Here is a 13,941-nt window from a genome sequence, read left to right as displayed (position 1 = left end):
ATCCATCCATCCATCCATCCACCCATCCATCCAGGCAGCTCAGCTGATTTCTGCTTCTGGTCTGGTCTAGGGATCTTCTTTGCAGCCTAATTACTTTCCTTTGAGAGGGACTCTCAGCTTTCATTGTTTATTCTGGCAGGGAGGGTCCTAATGAATTTGGTCAGTTTCAGGGACTTCCTGAAGTTGTTTTTGAGTTGCTTGCCTTTCTACTTCAGGAGCTTCCCTGTAGGATAGAGTGTTTCAGTCTTGGTGGGAACTGTTATACAACAGATGTTGGTTGTCTTCAGAGATCACAGTATCTGAAGACCTAGCCATGAAGGGCTAGGAGAGTCCCATAACTTCACTCTAGTGACTAAAATCAGCTCAAAATAAAAAAAAAAATTATTTCCACTTGTTAAAGTAAAAAGCACTATATACATAACAGGAGGAGAGTGATGATGTAGGACCTGCAGGGAATCTTAGAATCAGCTCAAGACACCCCAAGACTAAGTTCTCAGGGCACAGGAGATTCATTTGCCCCATAGGGACAAAGGGCAAGAACAAGGGACAAAAACAGGAGATAGAGGGAGAAGGGGAAGGGAACAAGGGAACGGGAGAAAAGGGGGAAGAGAGAGGGAAGGATGTTTGTCTTGAGAAGACACAGGACTGCCTCTGGATAGAGAGGAGACAGACATGGTCATAAGCAAATGGTGGTTTATAAAGGTAAAATGGGAAATCCATGTTAAGATCAGGTGTTTAATTTTAATTGGGCATGTAATTAGGTGAGCCAAAGGGAGTTTTTGATTGCTGGACCTTGGTAGTCGGCCTCAGGAGGAGGAAGTGGCCAAAGAAGAGAATAAGCCCTGGTGGCTCGTTTCAGGAATGTAATCTAAAGGCTTTTTAGCAAGGCAGAGCAAATGAGGGAGCAGGGCAAGGCCTGCAGGAGCCACATTTGCCATACTCAGACTGGCTAGAATCTCTTCAGGACCATCTTTGGAGGTCAGTCTTTCCAAATTTTTCTTTTCTCGTCTCTCCCCCCACCCCCAACCTTAGTAAATAAACTCCAGGGACTCCAAAGTCTTGGCTCTGTGAAAATTCACACTGATGTGCTAATGACTTCTAGATTAGTGTTCCTCAGTGTTGGGCCATTATATCAGTCATTATATCATTATAAATGACACTGCAGTCCTGAGAACCACGCACTAACATGCACTAACACGTTATTTGCCACGTTATGGCCGTGAGCTTTGACAGAGACAGCAAGTCCCTGACAAGATCCAGAGCATTGCTGGTGCTTGGGGTAGAGAATGAAAAACTGTCTGCTGACTTTTCGTGGTTCTATGACCCACGTTGCCACTTAGCTGTCGTTGCATGAAGAGTGACAAACTGTCCCTTTCTCCTTCGAAGCAATCCCGGAAAAAGCTAGCTGTGTGACCTCAGGCATGTTACTTGACCTCTCCGTGCTTCTGCATGTATCTCAAATCTAAGTGAGTTATGACTTATAAATAGCACATGCTACTGCCTTGTGCGTGCTAAGCATTACTGTTGGCTATAATTAATATCTAGGCATACAAGCTCGATAGCGAGCAAAAGCCTCATCAGGAGTGTGTTCCCTTCTCTCCTCCTGTTCAGGTCCCCCTGGGCTGCCTGGCAGTGGGAGACTGATTTCTCTGAAGCCATAACGAGATTGCAGGCAGCCGGAAACCTGCTTTCAACAATCTCAAGTGTCATCAGAACATTTTCTGGTCTCAGAAAAATAAAGTAACAGTGACCCCTAGTGGTGTTGGTAGCAAGTGCTCAGGAAGTCAGCCCAGGAGGCTGAGAACAGTTTGATCAGACCTGGGGACCTGGGGCTGCTGTGGCCCAGGAACACACTGACCTCTGCAGAGCCAGCCACTGTGTCCTTCACCAGTAATATCTTTGGCCACTTGTCCAGTATCCAGGTCTTTCCACAAAAGGCCCTCTTCTACAGCGCTGAGGACAAAGCATTCGTACAGCATGGCCTCAGCTCACTGTTGGACTCTCTTGGGTGATAGAAAGGTGGCCAAGGTCCTGCCCCTGGAGAACTAGCAGTGTATGGAGGAGCTTAGTCTATTTATTTTGCTGTGCAGTCCTGAATGAGTAAAATGTGTAAAAATTATTCTCTGCACTACGCTCCACGTTCCCGGTTTGCAGAATGGAGTCAGTAACCGTGAGCACAGAGCAAGGGGTGATAGAAAGTTAAGCACTGTGCAGGCACATGCAAAGCACTCAAGAGGCAGCAAGTGCACATGAAGTACCTGGGGACCAGCTTCACCCACCATAGCACCTAGCAAGCAGAAATGGGCTCCTTCCAGAGTTGCCTAAGTTAGGCAAGGATTCTCTGTGGAGGCCTCTGGCTGCAGCCACAAGACAGAGAAATTCCAACTAGCCGAAAGTGCTGTGGGGTGCATTGGCCTGCCTAACTCAGTAAGGCTTGACCCAGAACCCCACTTCTTCTGTTAAAAAAAAAAGTGTGATATGTAAGGGACTGGAAAGATGGCTCAACAGTTAAGAGCACTGGCTGCTCTTGCAGACAGCCTGAGTTGATTCCCGGCATCTGCATGGTGACTCACAACCATCTATGACTCCAATTTCTGGGAATCTAGCACCCTCTTCTGGCCTCCAATGGCTCTGCATGCATGTGGGGCACACACGTATACACAAGCAAAACACATATACAAATAAAAATAGATAAGTCATTTAAAATCGTGATAGGTAAAGCATATATATTTTCTCACTTTTAAGCAGTTCTCTGAGAATTGGCACAATTCTCTTGGGTCATAGTCACTTCCCTCTGAATTCCTCCCAGATTCACTCCTCCTTTCCACTCAACATTATTTTCTCTTCTCTTCCTCCTCCTCTCCCTCTTCTCCTCCAGGTGTGGGTTTATCTTGTGCGGTGGGACTTAAATCTAATTAAAAATTGGTTTGTTACTTCCATAATGTTCGTACCACAATTGCCCTGGGCCAGCTGTTATTGTAGCTCTCGCGGTCAACAACAGGGTAAGATTTAGGATTACTTTTCTCCTCTGGTGGCTGTATGGCATTATTAAAGCTAGGGGTGAATTCCAAGTGAGCACCAGCTTGATTCCTCTATGTTCTATGAGTCAAGAATGCATTGTCTTCGACAATAGAGTCTCACCATCAAGGTTAGAGGGTAATCAAGGGCATTGGCAACAGCCTGTTATGTTTGGAGGTTTTGAGACAGGCATTAAGACCAGTGGTTGATAATTAGGACCTCATAAAACTAAAAAGCTTCTATACAGCAAAGACTAAGGCAGCCTAAAAAATAAAAAGAAAAAAATCCTTACCAGCTTGACAGCTGAGAGGGGGCTAACATCTAGAATATGCAAAATAAATAATTTTTAAGTAAATAAATAAACAGCAAGGAAAACATCTGATTTAAAAATGGGCATAGAATGAAACAGAGAGGTCTCAAAAAAGTACAAATGACTGAGAAACATTTTTTTAAAAAAGATGTTCAGCATCCTTAGCCATCAAGGAAATGCAAATTAAAACTACTTTGAGATAAAAAAAAAAATGACAAATACTGGCGTGGATGTGGGGAACGGGGAATGGAGAACGTTCATTCACTGACGGTGGGGGAGAAAAATCAGTGTGGTGGTTCCTCAAAAGGCTGTAAACAGATCTGCTGCATGATCCAGCCATCACTCTTGGCCACGTTCCAAAGGATTCTATCTTCCACTACAGAGGTCCTTGCTCATCAGTGCTCACTGATGCTATATTCACAGGAGCCTAGATGCCCATCAGCTAATGAATGGGTAATCAAAATGTGGTTCATTTACACAATGTTAAGAAAAATGAAATCATGAAATTCACACATAAACCGATGGAGCTAGACAGAACTGTTCTGTGTGAGGTAGCCCAGAAGACAGAGGAGACAAAAACTGTGTGTCTCTCATTTGTACTTGTTAGTTTTGAATCTTCAGATGGAATTTCATTTCATTTCATTTGGAATACCTAAGAGGTTATGACGTTAGTAAGCAGCCATGAGGGTGGCTTTCAAGGCAGGGGAGAAAGCACAGGGGAATATAAAGCACCGGAAGTGGTTCCAGTGGGTGAGAATGTCCCCCAAGTGTCTGGTATTTGAACACTTGATTTCAAGTTGGGAAGGGTTAAGGGTGCCTCCTTGCTGAAAAAGTATGCCACTTGGGGCAGAGCTTCGAGAGTATTTGGCTTTGTTTTTATTTCCAGTTTGCTGCCTTGATTTAGGCCTGTGGTTGAGATGTGGTCTCTCCGTTCCTTTCTCCAACCACATCTGCCTGCTGCAGACGTTCCTCCTACAATGGACTCCGAACCCTCTGGAACCATAAGCCCAAATAAACTCTACTTTATATGAGTTGCTTTTCATTATGGTGTTTTATCACAGTGACAGAAAAAAGTAACCAATACAGGACTGAAGGGGAATAATGGAAAAGGAAGGGTTAAATTGAGGTGGTGAAGGAAAGGCAGGGTATAAAGGAGAGAATTTGGAGATGAATAGTGAAGACCTTTTTAAAGAGTCACCTAAAAACTTACTGCTGTAGAAGCTTCCTAAAACACATACATACTGTCTTAGGGTTTCTATTTTTACAACAAAACACCTTGACCAAAGTAACTTGGGGAGAGAAGGGTTTATTCAGCTTTCACGTCCACATCACTGTTCACCACTGAAGGAAGTCAGGAGAGGAACTCAAACAGGGAGGCAGGAGCTGATGCAGAGGCCATGGAGGAGTGCTGCTTACTGGCTTGCTCCTCATGGCTTGCTCAGCCTGCTTTCTTATAGAACCCAGGACACCAGCCCAGGGATGGCACCACCCACAGTGGGCTGGGCCCTTCCCCATCAATCACTAAGAAAGTGCCCTACAGGCTTGCCTGCAGCCTGATCTTATGGAGGCATTTTATCCCATAATGGGGTAGCAATGCCTACCAGAGGCAAACAAATAAAAAGCTCAATGCCAGGAATTCTTTTGGAATTGTTGGCAAGTCAAGTCTTACAGCCCACCCTAAAGCATACACATTTAAGAAAGCAGTGTAGCATCTGCTTTAGGAAATAACAAACAAGACTGATGATTCTGGCCCTTTCCCAAGCACAGTCCCTCCACACTCTCTCCTGCAGAGGGAACCACTCTCCTAAACGTGGCGTCCATCCATCCCAGCACACATTTATGTTATCACTACATATGTGGGCTTTCCAAACAACACATGGCAGCATGCATGCTCTACACCTTCACATAAATACATCCTAGAGCACGTATCTGCATTTGTCTGCTGTACAAAACACCACCCATTGGGCAGCTTAAACAACAGAGAGATTTTCTCACCATGCTGGAAGGTGGAATGCCAAGGTCAAGGTCCCAGCTGACTCAGAGTTTGCTGAGGACTCTCTGTCTTCTCTGCAGATGGCTGCCTTCTCACTGGGTCCTCAAACAGACCTTTCTTGGTATGTGTAAGGAGAAAGAAAGGAGAGGGAAGGAAGGAAGGACAGAGGGAGAAAGAGGGGGAGGGAAGGAGGGAGAGTGAGGCTCTTTAATGTCTATAGTAATCGGAGCACACAAGAGGCCACTGTTATGATTTTATTTAACCTTGATTACTTCCTTAGAGGTCTCACCTCTGAATATGACACAACACTGGAGATCAAGTTTGCGACATGCTAGATTTGGGAAGACAAAGGCATGTGGTCCATAATATGGACCTATACTGAGCCATGAGTATTGGGAAATGGTTTGGTAAAATGCCAAAAACTTGGAAAGAGCAGGGATTTGAGAATTGGTGGCAAGGTGCTCTGAGGAAGTTACGTGGCTGTGAGTCAGGCATAGGGAATAACTTAGCAGCTTGGGACTCTGCTTGGGCTGAGCTATGTATACAGTCACCTTTTAACAAAGCACCAGGCAGTCTGAGACCCTTACCTGTATGCACTAACCACACACGTTCCTCTCTGGACAATGAACCTGGCAATCTGTTAGCCGTTGCCATTGGGGAATGCCATGGAGCAGCTTGCACACCCCTCTCTGAACATGGAATGAATCATTCCTTCCCTTAATGGTCATCTAACTTGTACAATTTCTAGTCATATATATTACTAATCCATGTGGTGAGAGAGCAGGGGTGCTGATTGGGTCTGAACTGCTTTGGGGTGCAAGGACACCCCAAATTGTCCTCTGGGTGGACTTCGAAGAGGAGGCTCCTGTTTGCCATTGTATGTATACTTGGTCATGTCTATGGTTGAAATCAGATACATTATGGAAAGGGACATGCACAATAGAGAAGAGATTTACAAGCCTGTAAATCAAAACAGAACCCCCCCACACACACACATACTATGTCCCCTAGCAACCAAACATCTTCTCTCCAACTCCATAAAAGGAACCCCCAGACAACAAAATCAGGACCCTTGAGTACCTCCACTCATGTGGCCCACTGTTATTCTTGCTAGTATATTCCTTCCTGATCTGTCCTACTGCTTTGCTTTCGAATAAAGTGACTTTGTGCCTTTGCAAATCTGTGTAAACCTTTATGTTAATTTCTTTTATTTACTTTCTTAAATAAGGGGCCAAGAACCTGAAAACATCTGGCCTGGGCGTTGGCTACTGGTAACACACAGACCTTCGACATGGGCACAATATTTTTGCATCTTAGGTGATGTCCCGTTAAAAACCTCCTTTGCAGAGGAGGCTGAGTGAGCAGGTGTACCAAATGACATCACCACCTTTTCCAGCCTCATATGCTTCTCGGTGGACCCAGGAATACAGTGGCCACAGTGATGGGAAAGGAGGATATGCTGTTGCTAAGGCAGGCTGGACATGGCTACAACCGGTAGCAGAGGCAAAATGTGCACCCTGGGCTTGGAACCATTCCCCCGAGAAACCATCCAGTTTCCCAGTTGATGACGTCAGGCCTCCCTCCCTGCATGAATATATATTCAGAGTGTGGATGTGCTTGCCTTGACTGCAGTACATCTGCCCACTTCACCATCTGTCTCCAGCCTCGCATAATAAGCCCATCCTAGACTCCAGGCTGACAAGTGGGTTCCAGCACTCTCATCCATTTGCCATCATCATGTGTGAATATCAAGGAGGCGGCAGGTCACACGTTAGAGCTGGTTCCAAGTCCTTACCAGGCCATTAAGTCCTAAGTCACAAATGAATAGTAACTTCATTTATCCCATGTGCTCAACTGAGGCTAAAGAGAACTAGAGCCAGTAGGATGGAAGGCTCTTTCCTTCAAGAGTGACAAGTACAGAACTTATTCTGAGCTCTACCCACACCCGTGTGCAGTTCCTTTTGTAGCCTCCCCCCTACCTCAGAGCCCAAGGTGCTTTCTCCTGCAGCCTTGGGTTTGTTGACGTGACTTCTCCCTGCTCTTCTTGAGCATTGTCTTCTCCTTGGAGAATTTGCAGAGATGCTTTGATGTGTGTGGCCAGGCCCTGTTGCTGCTGCTGCTTAGGGCGTCCACTCCCCAGCAATGATGGATTCCCGTCACGTAATTTACCAAAAAGGTTAGAGGTCATCTGTGAGGTTCTGTTTAGATGTGTGTGTGTGTGTGTGTGAGAGAGAGAGAGAGAGAGAGACCAACAGACAGACAGATTATAACTGGTCTTCTTGGTGTTTTGAAGAGTAAATAGGGAGACAGAAAAGCTAGCCTGCCAGGTAAGGTCACTTTGCCCTTGAGGCTTTCTCTCTCCTCCTGCTCTCCAACTCTCTCTCTATCTCCACTTCCCTTTTCTCTCCCTTTTCTCCTCCCTTTCTCCCTCTCCACTTCTCTCCTTCCCCTCCCCTTTCAGTGGAGTGCCCGTGGAGATCAGAAGAGGCCACCAGAGCCCCTGGAACTGGAGTTCCAGGTAGCTGTGAACCACCATGTAGTCCTCTGCAAAAACAACCATTTCTCGTAATTAAGCACTGAGGCCTCTCTCCAACCCCAGGACAATACATTTAATGGAGCTTCACTGTGATTTCGTCCGATTGCCCCCTCTGCTCCAGCACTCGGGAAGAGCCCAGGGCCTTAGCACACCAGACAAAGCTAGACCACTGAGCTACAGCCCCCTCCCCGCACTGCTGTAACTTTTGATTAAATTTACGTGCTGACTCCAGAAATCCCAGGCGGGGAAGCTGGGTCAGTCGTAAAGAGCACCTTCTGCTCTCACAGAGGATCCAGGTTCGGTTCCCAGTGGCTCACAACTGCCTGTAACTCCAATTCCAGAGGATCTTTTAGCCTCTTCTGGCCTCCACAGGCATCAGGCAAGCACATGGTGTGCAGATATACATACAGGCCTGTGCTGGCTGGTCTTACGTCAGCTTGACCCACAAGCTAAAGCTGTCTGAAAGGAAGGTGCCTCAACTGAAAAAAAAAAAAGTCTCCATAAGTTCCAGCTATAAGGCATTTTCTTAATTAGTGATTGATGAGGAAGGGTCCAGCCCATTGTGGGTGGTGCCATCCCTGGGCTGGTGGGCCTGGGTTCTATAGGAAAGCAGGTTGAGCAAGCCATGGGGAGCAGGCCAGTAAGCAGCACCCCTCCATGGCCTCTGCATCAGCTCCTGCCTCCTGCCCTGTTTTAGTTTCCGTCCTGACAAACAGCAGTGTGGAAATGTAAACCAAATAAACCTTTTCCCCTCAACTTGCTTTTGGTCATGCTGTTTTGTTGCAGCAATAGAAATCCTAAGACAGGGCCAAGCATACACATAAAATTAAACGTTAAAAGAAAGAAGAAGACAGGACAGCCAAGGCTACACAGGTGTCTTTAAAACCCACCCCAACCCAAAGACTCCAAGAACTCCTACAACATAAGAGAGCTATTTAATTTGGTTTAATTCCTTTTTCCCCAAATCCTTAAAAAGTGTCACCTTTTCTCTTGACTTCCTGCACTTGCTCTAGAGCCCAGGGAGGCTCCCTTCAGGAGTGAGCCTCTACAGGGGACTCACCCAACATGGCGGCGGCTGCGAGGCTGTTCCGGGCTGTCCTCACCAGTGCTGTGTCCTTTGCCCCGAGGACCAGTTTGCTCTCCCCTCCGGCATAGCAGGATGAAGACGAAGTGTGCCTCTGGCAGCCTGGCGGCCACGGGTGGTACTGTCTACAACACACCTGGTGAAGGCTAGCCCTCGGTATAGCCCTCGGTACCTTCTGGGAGATGAGTGGCCCACAGGGTTCTGTAGTCAGGGAAGATACCAGCTTTTCTCTGCCCCCATTTCCTCTCGTTTGTGTTTATTTCCATACCCCTGTCTGCCTAGGGCCCGCTCCTCTAAACCCTGCACATCTTTGTTGGGGAGATCCTTACCTCTCTGGGGCCTCCAGGCAGAGCGCCCTGGGGTTAGTCTCTGCCTGTGCACTGTGGAGGCTCCTCCCTGAGCCTCCTTACGGAGCTGGTGGATGGAAAACTGATTCCTGGCATCATTCACCAGAAGAGGTTCCCACGGTCCATCCGGCATGAGAATTTCCATCCCTCCTCCAGAGTGTCGGAACAAACCAACCAACCCAATTCAACTCGCAGCCACCAGAGGGCGCAGCGAGACCCAGGCAGACTTAAAGCCATTTATGGAGCCCCACAAGAAACTTCATTCCTGAAATGCCTGTTTCTGTCTGTGACCCCTCTGTCACCTTTATTCCAAGTGCAGCAGAATTCTGTGACAACAGAATTTTATCCCATATCACTTTATCTGCGCCCAAGATTTAATCCCAGCCCTTATAACACGAGCTGGCCGAGTGTTTAGAAGAGGTTTGCAGCCCGGCCTGGGACATCTGACAAGGCCTCCTTTGTGATGAACAGGTGGTTGTTTGGCAGAAGAACAAAGCAGGCCTGGGGGAAAACACAGGGCACCGCGGGGGCCACATGGGGCTCACCTTTCGAAAACGGGGCCGTGCCCCCGGCTCTGGCGTTGCTTACCGTGTGAGTCTGTGAACTAATGAGTCCCGGTGCCCGCTGAGCACTGCGGCCTGCCAACGTCCGCCCCTGGCACGCTGCGATCATTCTCTCTCATCTCTGTACGCAGCTTGCAGGATGGTCGCTTTGCTCCTCTTCTGAACAGATATAAAACCAGACGTTCGGAGATGGTTGGTGATATGCCGGAAGCCCCGAGGCCAGAGGTGACTGAGCCGTGGAACACTCGCCACATGCGTTTGCCTTCAGGCCACAAGATTTTTCGTTACCTCTATATTAAAAAGCTTTAGATGTGCGTGCGTGTGTGTGTGTGTGTGTGTGTGTGTGTATGTGGTGTCTGTCCTTGGCTCCTTCCACTGAAGAAGACTCTCCTCTGGGGTCGCTGTTATTTCTAGGAGGAATGAATTGTTGCATGCCCTGAAATGAGAGCTGTTTGCCCTGTGTGACGAATTGTGGGGAATGTAAAAGAAATGTGCTCCTTTTCAACCAAAGGGTTAAATGAGACAAGGAAGGCACCATTTACAAAAAATGTAAAACTGCCATTTGGCAAAAGTCTCTCCTGAGTCAGCATTTCCTAAGGTTAAACTGTGCTCAAGGCTGCATTCTAATTATCAGAGGCAGAGCTCTGTTCTAGCCAATGGGGCAAGAATCTGAGGCTGAACTCTGACCCCTCAAGTGGGCACACGGCCCCCTATGCGTTAGGAATCCCAGCCACCAGGGTCCCTTCTGGCAGGGTTAAACACTGCTTTCACTCTTCTGCAGGAGCAAAGCCCTCGGCTTTGTCCAAATGCTCTGGATTTCTTGAGGCTCCAGCTCCATTTCTAGCAGCTTGGGCACCTAAAGTGGGGCTTGGTCTGTATGTCTGAGGATCTTGGGGACTGATTCCCATCCTGGGATTGTACTGTGCTGCCTTGTGGTGGCCCTGGCTCCAGAAATATTGGAAACTTTAAATCAAAAGTAAATTGGCAACATGGCGATAAAAGCCCAGAGCACGCCCCGAGGCAACCAGGTCACTGTGCACAAACCACGCTGGGAAAATTTCACTGGATAGTCCTGCATTGCTGGCTGGAGGTTTTCGAAGAATAAGAATATGACAGAGATGTCAAGTGATTACAAGACTATTCTGAAAGCAGGAAACATAAAATCCAGGAGGCATATAAGAAACCTCCAGTGCAAACGTATGTGTGTCTGTGTGTGTGCTTGTGCTCGAGGGTGTGCACGTGAGCACACACGCATGCAGTGAGTAACTACAGGGAGGACAGAGAAAGGGAGACATGAAAACGCTTCGTCTGACATTCCCTCAAGAAACCATGAGTATGAATTTTGAGCTTCTGGGAAGACAACTCTTGATACAAGAGGAAGGATAAAAGAAAGATCCGGGCCAGTGAGAAAGATTCCCCAGGACAGCCCTGTAAGTAACAACCTTAGGGATAGTAATAGCGGGATTCATCAGAGCATCACAGAGGAGCTTCAAAACCTGGTCAAAGCAAGCCTAAGAGAATCAGTACATTGACCGGAGAGTCTGAACAACAGGGCCAAGAAAGGGACCTGCGGAATCTCTGGAAAGGCTGAAGGGTTTGAGGAAACGAACTTGGGATTAGACACAGAAGGGCCCTCGGGACGAGGGAAGCTGAAGTTGTGCTTTGCAACTGACAGCTGGCCAGACAGACTGAGAGAGTACAAAAGACCGAGGTGGATATGGTGGAGAAGATGTACTTTTCTGGGCAATTTTGGGTCTGCATGCGTCTCTCCATCCTAACTGGAAAGACAGATGTCTTTTGTCGTCTAAAACCACAATTACAGGGCTAACGCGAAGAGACTTTGAGTTCCCTGTGTACTTTTCTTTCTGCCTTTTCTTGTTTACAAGAAACCATCCTTCCACTCAAGATCATTTGATAATGTGCCAATACTCTTCGTAAAATGTAAACTTCTTCTAACTCTCAGGTTCCATGAGACCACAGGAAATGGGAGAGGAAAGGTGTGAAAGATCAAGCAGAGAGATTTTTCTTGAAGCTTCAAAATGGGAAATGTATTCATAGTTAAAAGTATGTGTAAAGTAATCCTAATTTGTTACACAGAGTCGTGTGTGTAATTGGGAGTCAGCTCTTGTTTAGGTGAGTGAAGAAGCATGGGCATCTCAACAGATGCAGAAAAGACCTTGACAAAGTCCAATGTACCTTCATGACAAAAGTCCTGGAGAAGGTACGGCTGGAGAGAACATACTTCCTCATGATAAAAGCATATGGCAAACCCATCATCCTAAATGGAGAAAAATCATGAAGCAATCCCATGAAAACCAAGACTGAGACAATGCTGACCTCTTTTTCAATATTCGAAACCCCAGATAGATCAACAAGAGAAGAAAACTAAAGGGATAGAAATAGGAAGAGGAGAGGTAAAAAGCATCTCTAGTTGCAGAAATAAGAAAGAAACAGTAAAAAGGTCATAGAAGAAATTATTGAGAAAGAAGTAAGTATGAGACTACATTTTTGGTGAAAAGGGTTAAAGATAAAAGAATATTTTAGATAAGTATGCATTCTGCACAATTAAAGAACAAAAGATAAGAACAAAACCATGACATCTGAAAGCCAGGTAACAGAAGGCTGGTTTTATAAGGTTTTAATTGAGTAGGTTTATAAGGTTTTTGGAGGATGGGACCTAAGAATAATGCTGTGTGATGATAAAAAGATCATGAAAACTCCCTAGATCATGCTGATCTGCTCTAGGTAACTTTTAACTGTCTTAAGAGAACAGGAGTGTGTGTCTGATCAACATAATTACTTGTATTTTTGCTAATTTTTTTTTTGGCTTAACCACTTGGGGAGACTGAGTCATGATAATAGTAAAGATTTATTTTACTTATTTATTAAAAGGTTTTGTTTGTGCTTTTTCTAAGTCTTACGCATAAGTCAGAATGATCAAGCAGGGAAAGTTATCTTTTTAGGGTTCAACAAACCAAGCATGGGAGCCTAGTCAGTGGGGCAAGAGGGTTGAGAGGGGACAGCCCTCCGGGAGAACAGTGGGATTCCTCTGGTTAGTCACCTGTCCTCTTGATCAGAGAGGCTACAGAGTCTCCCGAGGCTGCGTTCTAGCCAGTGTACATCCTGCAAGAAGGGGTGACACTGAGGACCTACGATGTCATGTTGAGAAGGTATCATTGCGTGAGGGTCTATGCCATTGTTCAGCAGGTGGATAGAAAATGTGTGACCTGACAAAAGATAAACAAGAAGGTGAGAAGACAAAGCCCAGATGGGAGGTCTTCTGGATTGAGAACTTTTCAAAATGGACGTCACAGAAATACCTCAGGCCAAGAAGCAGAAAAATTTACTGGCAATAACAGACTATCCTGAGGACAGAGACCTTCCCCGATGCTTTGCTGAGAGCGTGATTGAGATCACCCTAGAATGAGTTGCGTCACAATTTGACCTTGTTAAAAAACATATAGATTCACATGACTTCCCACCATGGAGACCTCAGTCTCTCAGAAATTCTGTGATGTGTCTCTCCTTCACTCTGCTTTCTCTTAGGGTCCTCTTAATCTGATTCTGTCACTAGAATTCTCAGCTCCTTTGCAGCCTGGAGACAAAATGCTGATAAAACATGGAAGAGAGCAACCTGGAACTGACCTGGAAGGGCCCATTTCAGGTGCCGTTAACCATTGAAACAGTGGTTTAGATGTCTGAAGGAGGGCAGACACATTACACAGAAACAGAAAACCTGCTGGCAACAGTGTGCCTGGAAAACGGATGGCCTTACCACAAGGAGAAGCTTTGAAGTTAAGATTCAGAAAGAACTGTTTGTAGTCTGTTTATTATGTGGAAAGATCAGAAGGAACTCAGTGACAAACGTAGCTAAAACAACGCCTGCACTAACTCTTCAGTTTTCCTTATGTCTAGTTTTGCCCCTAGGGACGACAATGAGGAGGCAAGGGCAGTAACAATTGTAGGTTAAAGACAGACTATAGAGGTGGAAACTGGGTGTGGGGAAATGAATGCATGGTTGAATTAGATGAAATATTGCCGGCAAATGAGGGCACTTCTGTGTCCTGATAGATTTGCATTCTTTGTAGAT

At 46.2% G+C, this 13,941-nt stretch overlaps 1 long non-coding RNA gene across 1 annotated transcript; it reads right to left on the bottom strand.

The window, feature by feature from the left end:
- Positions 1-4,618: 4,618 nt before the first annotated feature.
- Positions 4,619-7,508, bottom strand: LOC132652274 (uncharacterized). The gene is made up of 3 exons (XR_009589747.1): positions 7,301-7,508; positions 5,324-5,438; positions 4,619-4,711 (listed from the first exon to the last, which is right to left on the bottom strand). It is a non-coding gene; the product is annotated as an uncharacterized LOC132652274 (long non-coding RNA).
- Positions 7,509-13,941: the final 6,433 nt, after the last annotated feature.

Source organism: Meriones unguiculatus, chromosome 2 (assembly GCF_030254825.1).
Source record: "Meriones unguiculatus strain TT.TT164.6M chromosome 2, Bangor_MerUng_6.1, whole genome shotgun sequence".
In the NCBI taxonomy this organism is placed as follows: Eukaryota; Metazoa; Chordata; class Mammalia; order Rodentia; family Muridae; genus Meriones; species Meriones unguiculatus.
This window is presented reverse-complemented; position numbering and strand designations above follow the sequence as displayed.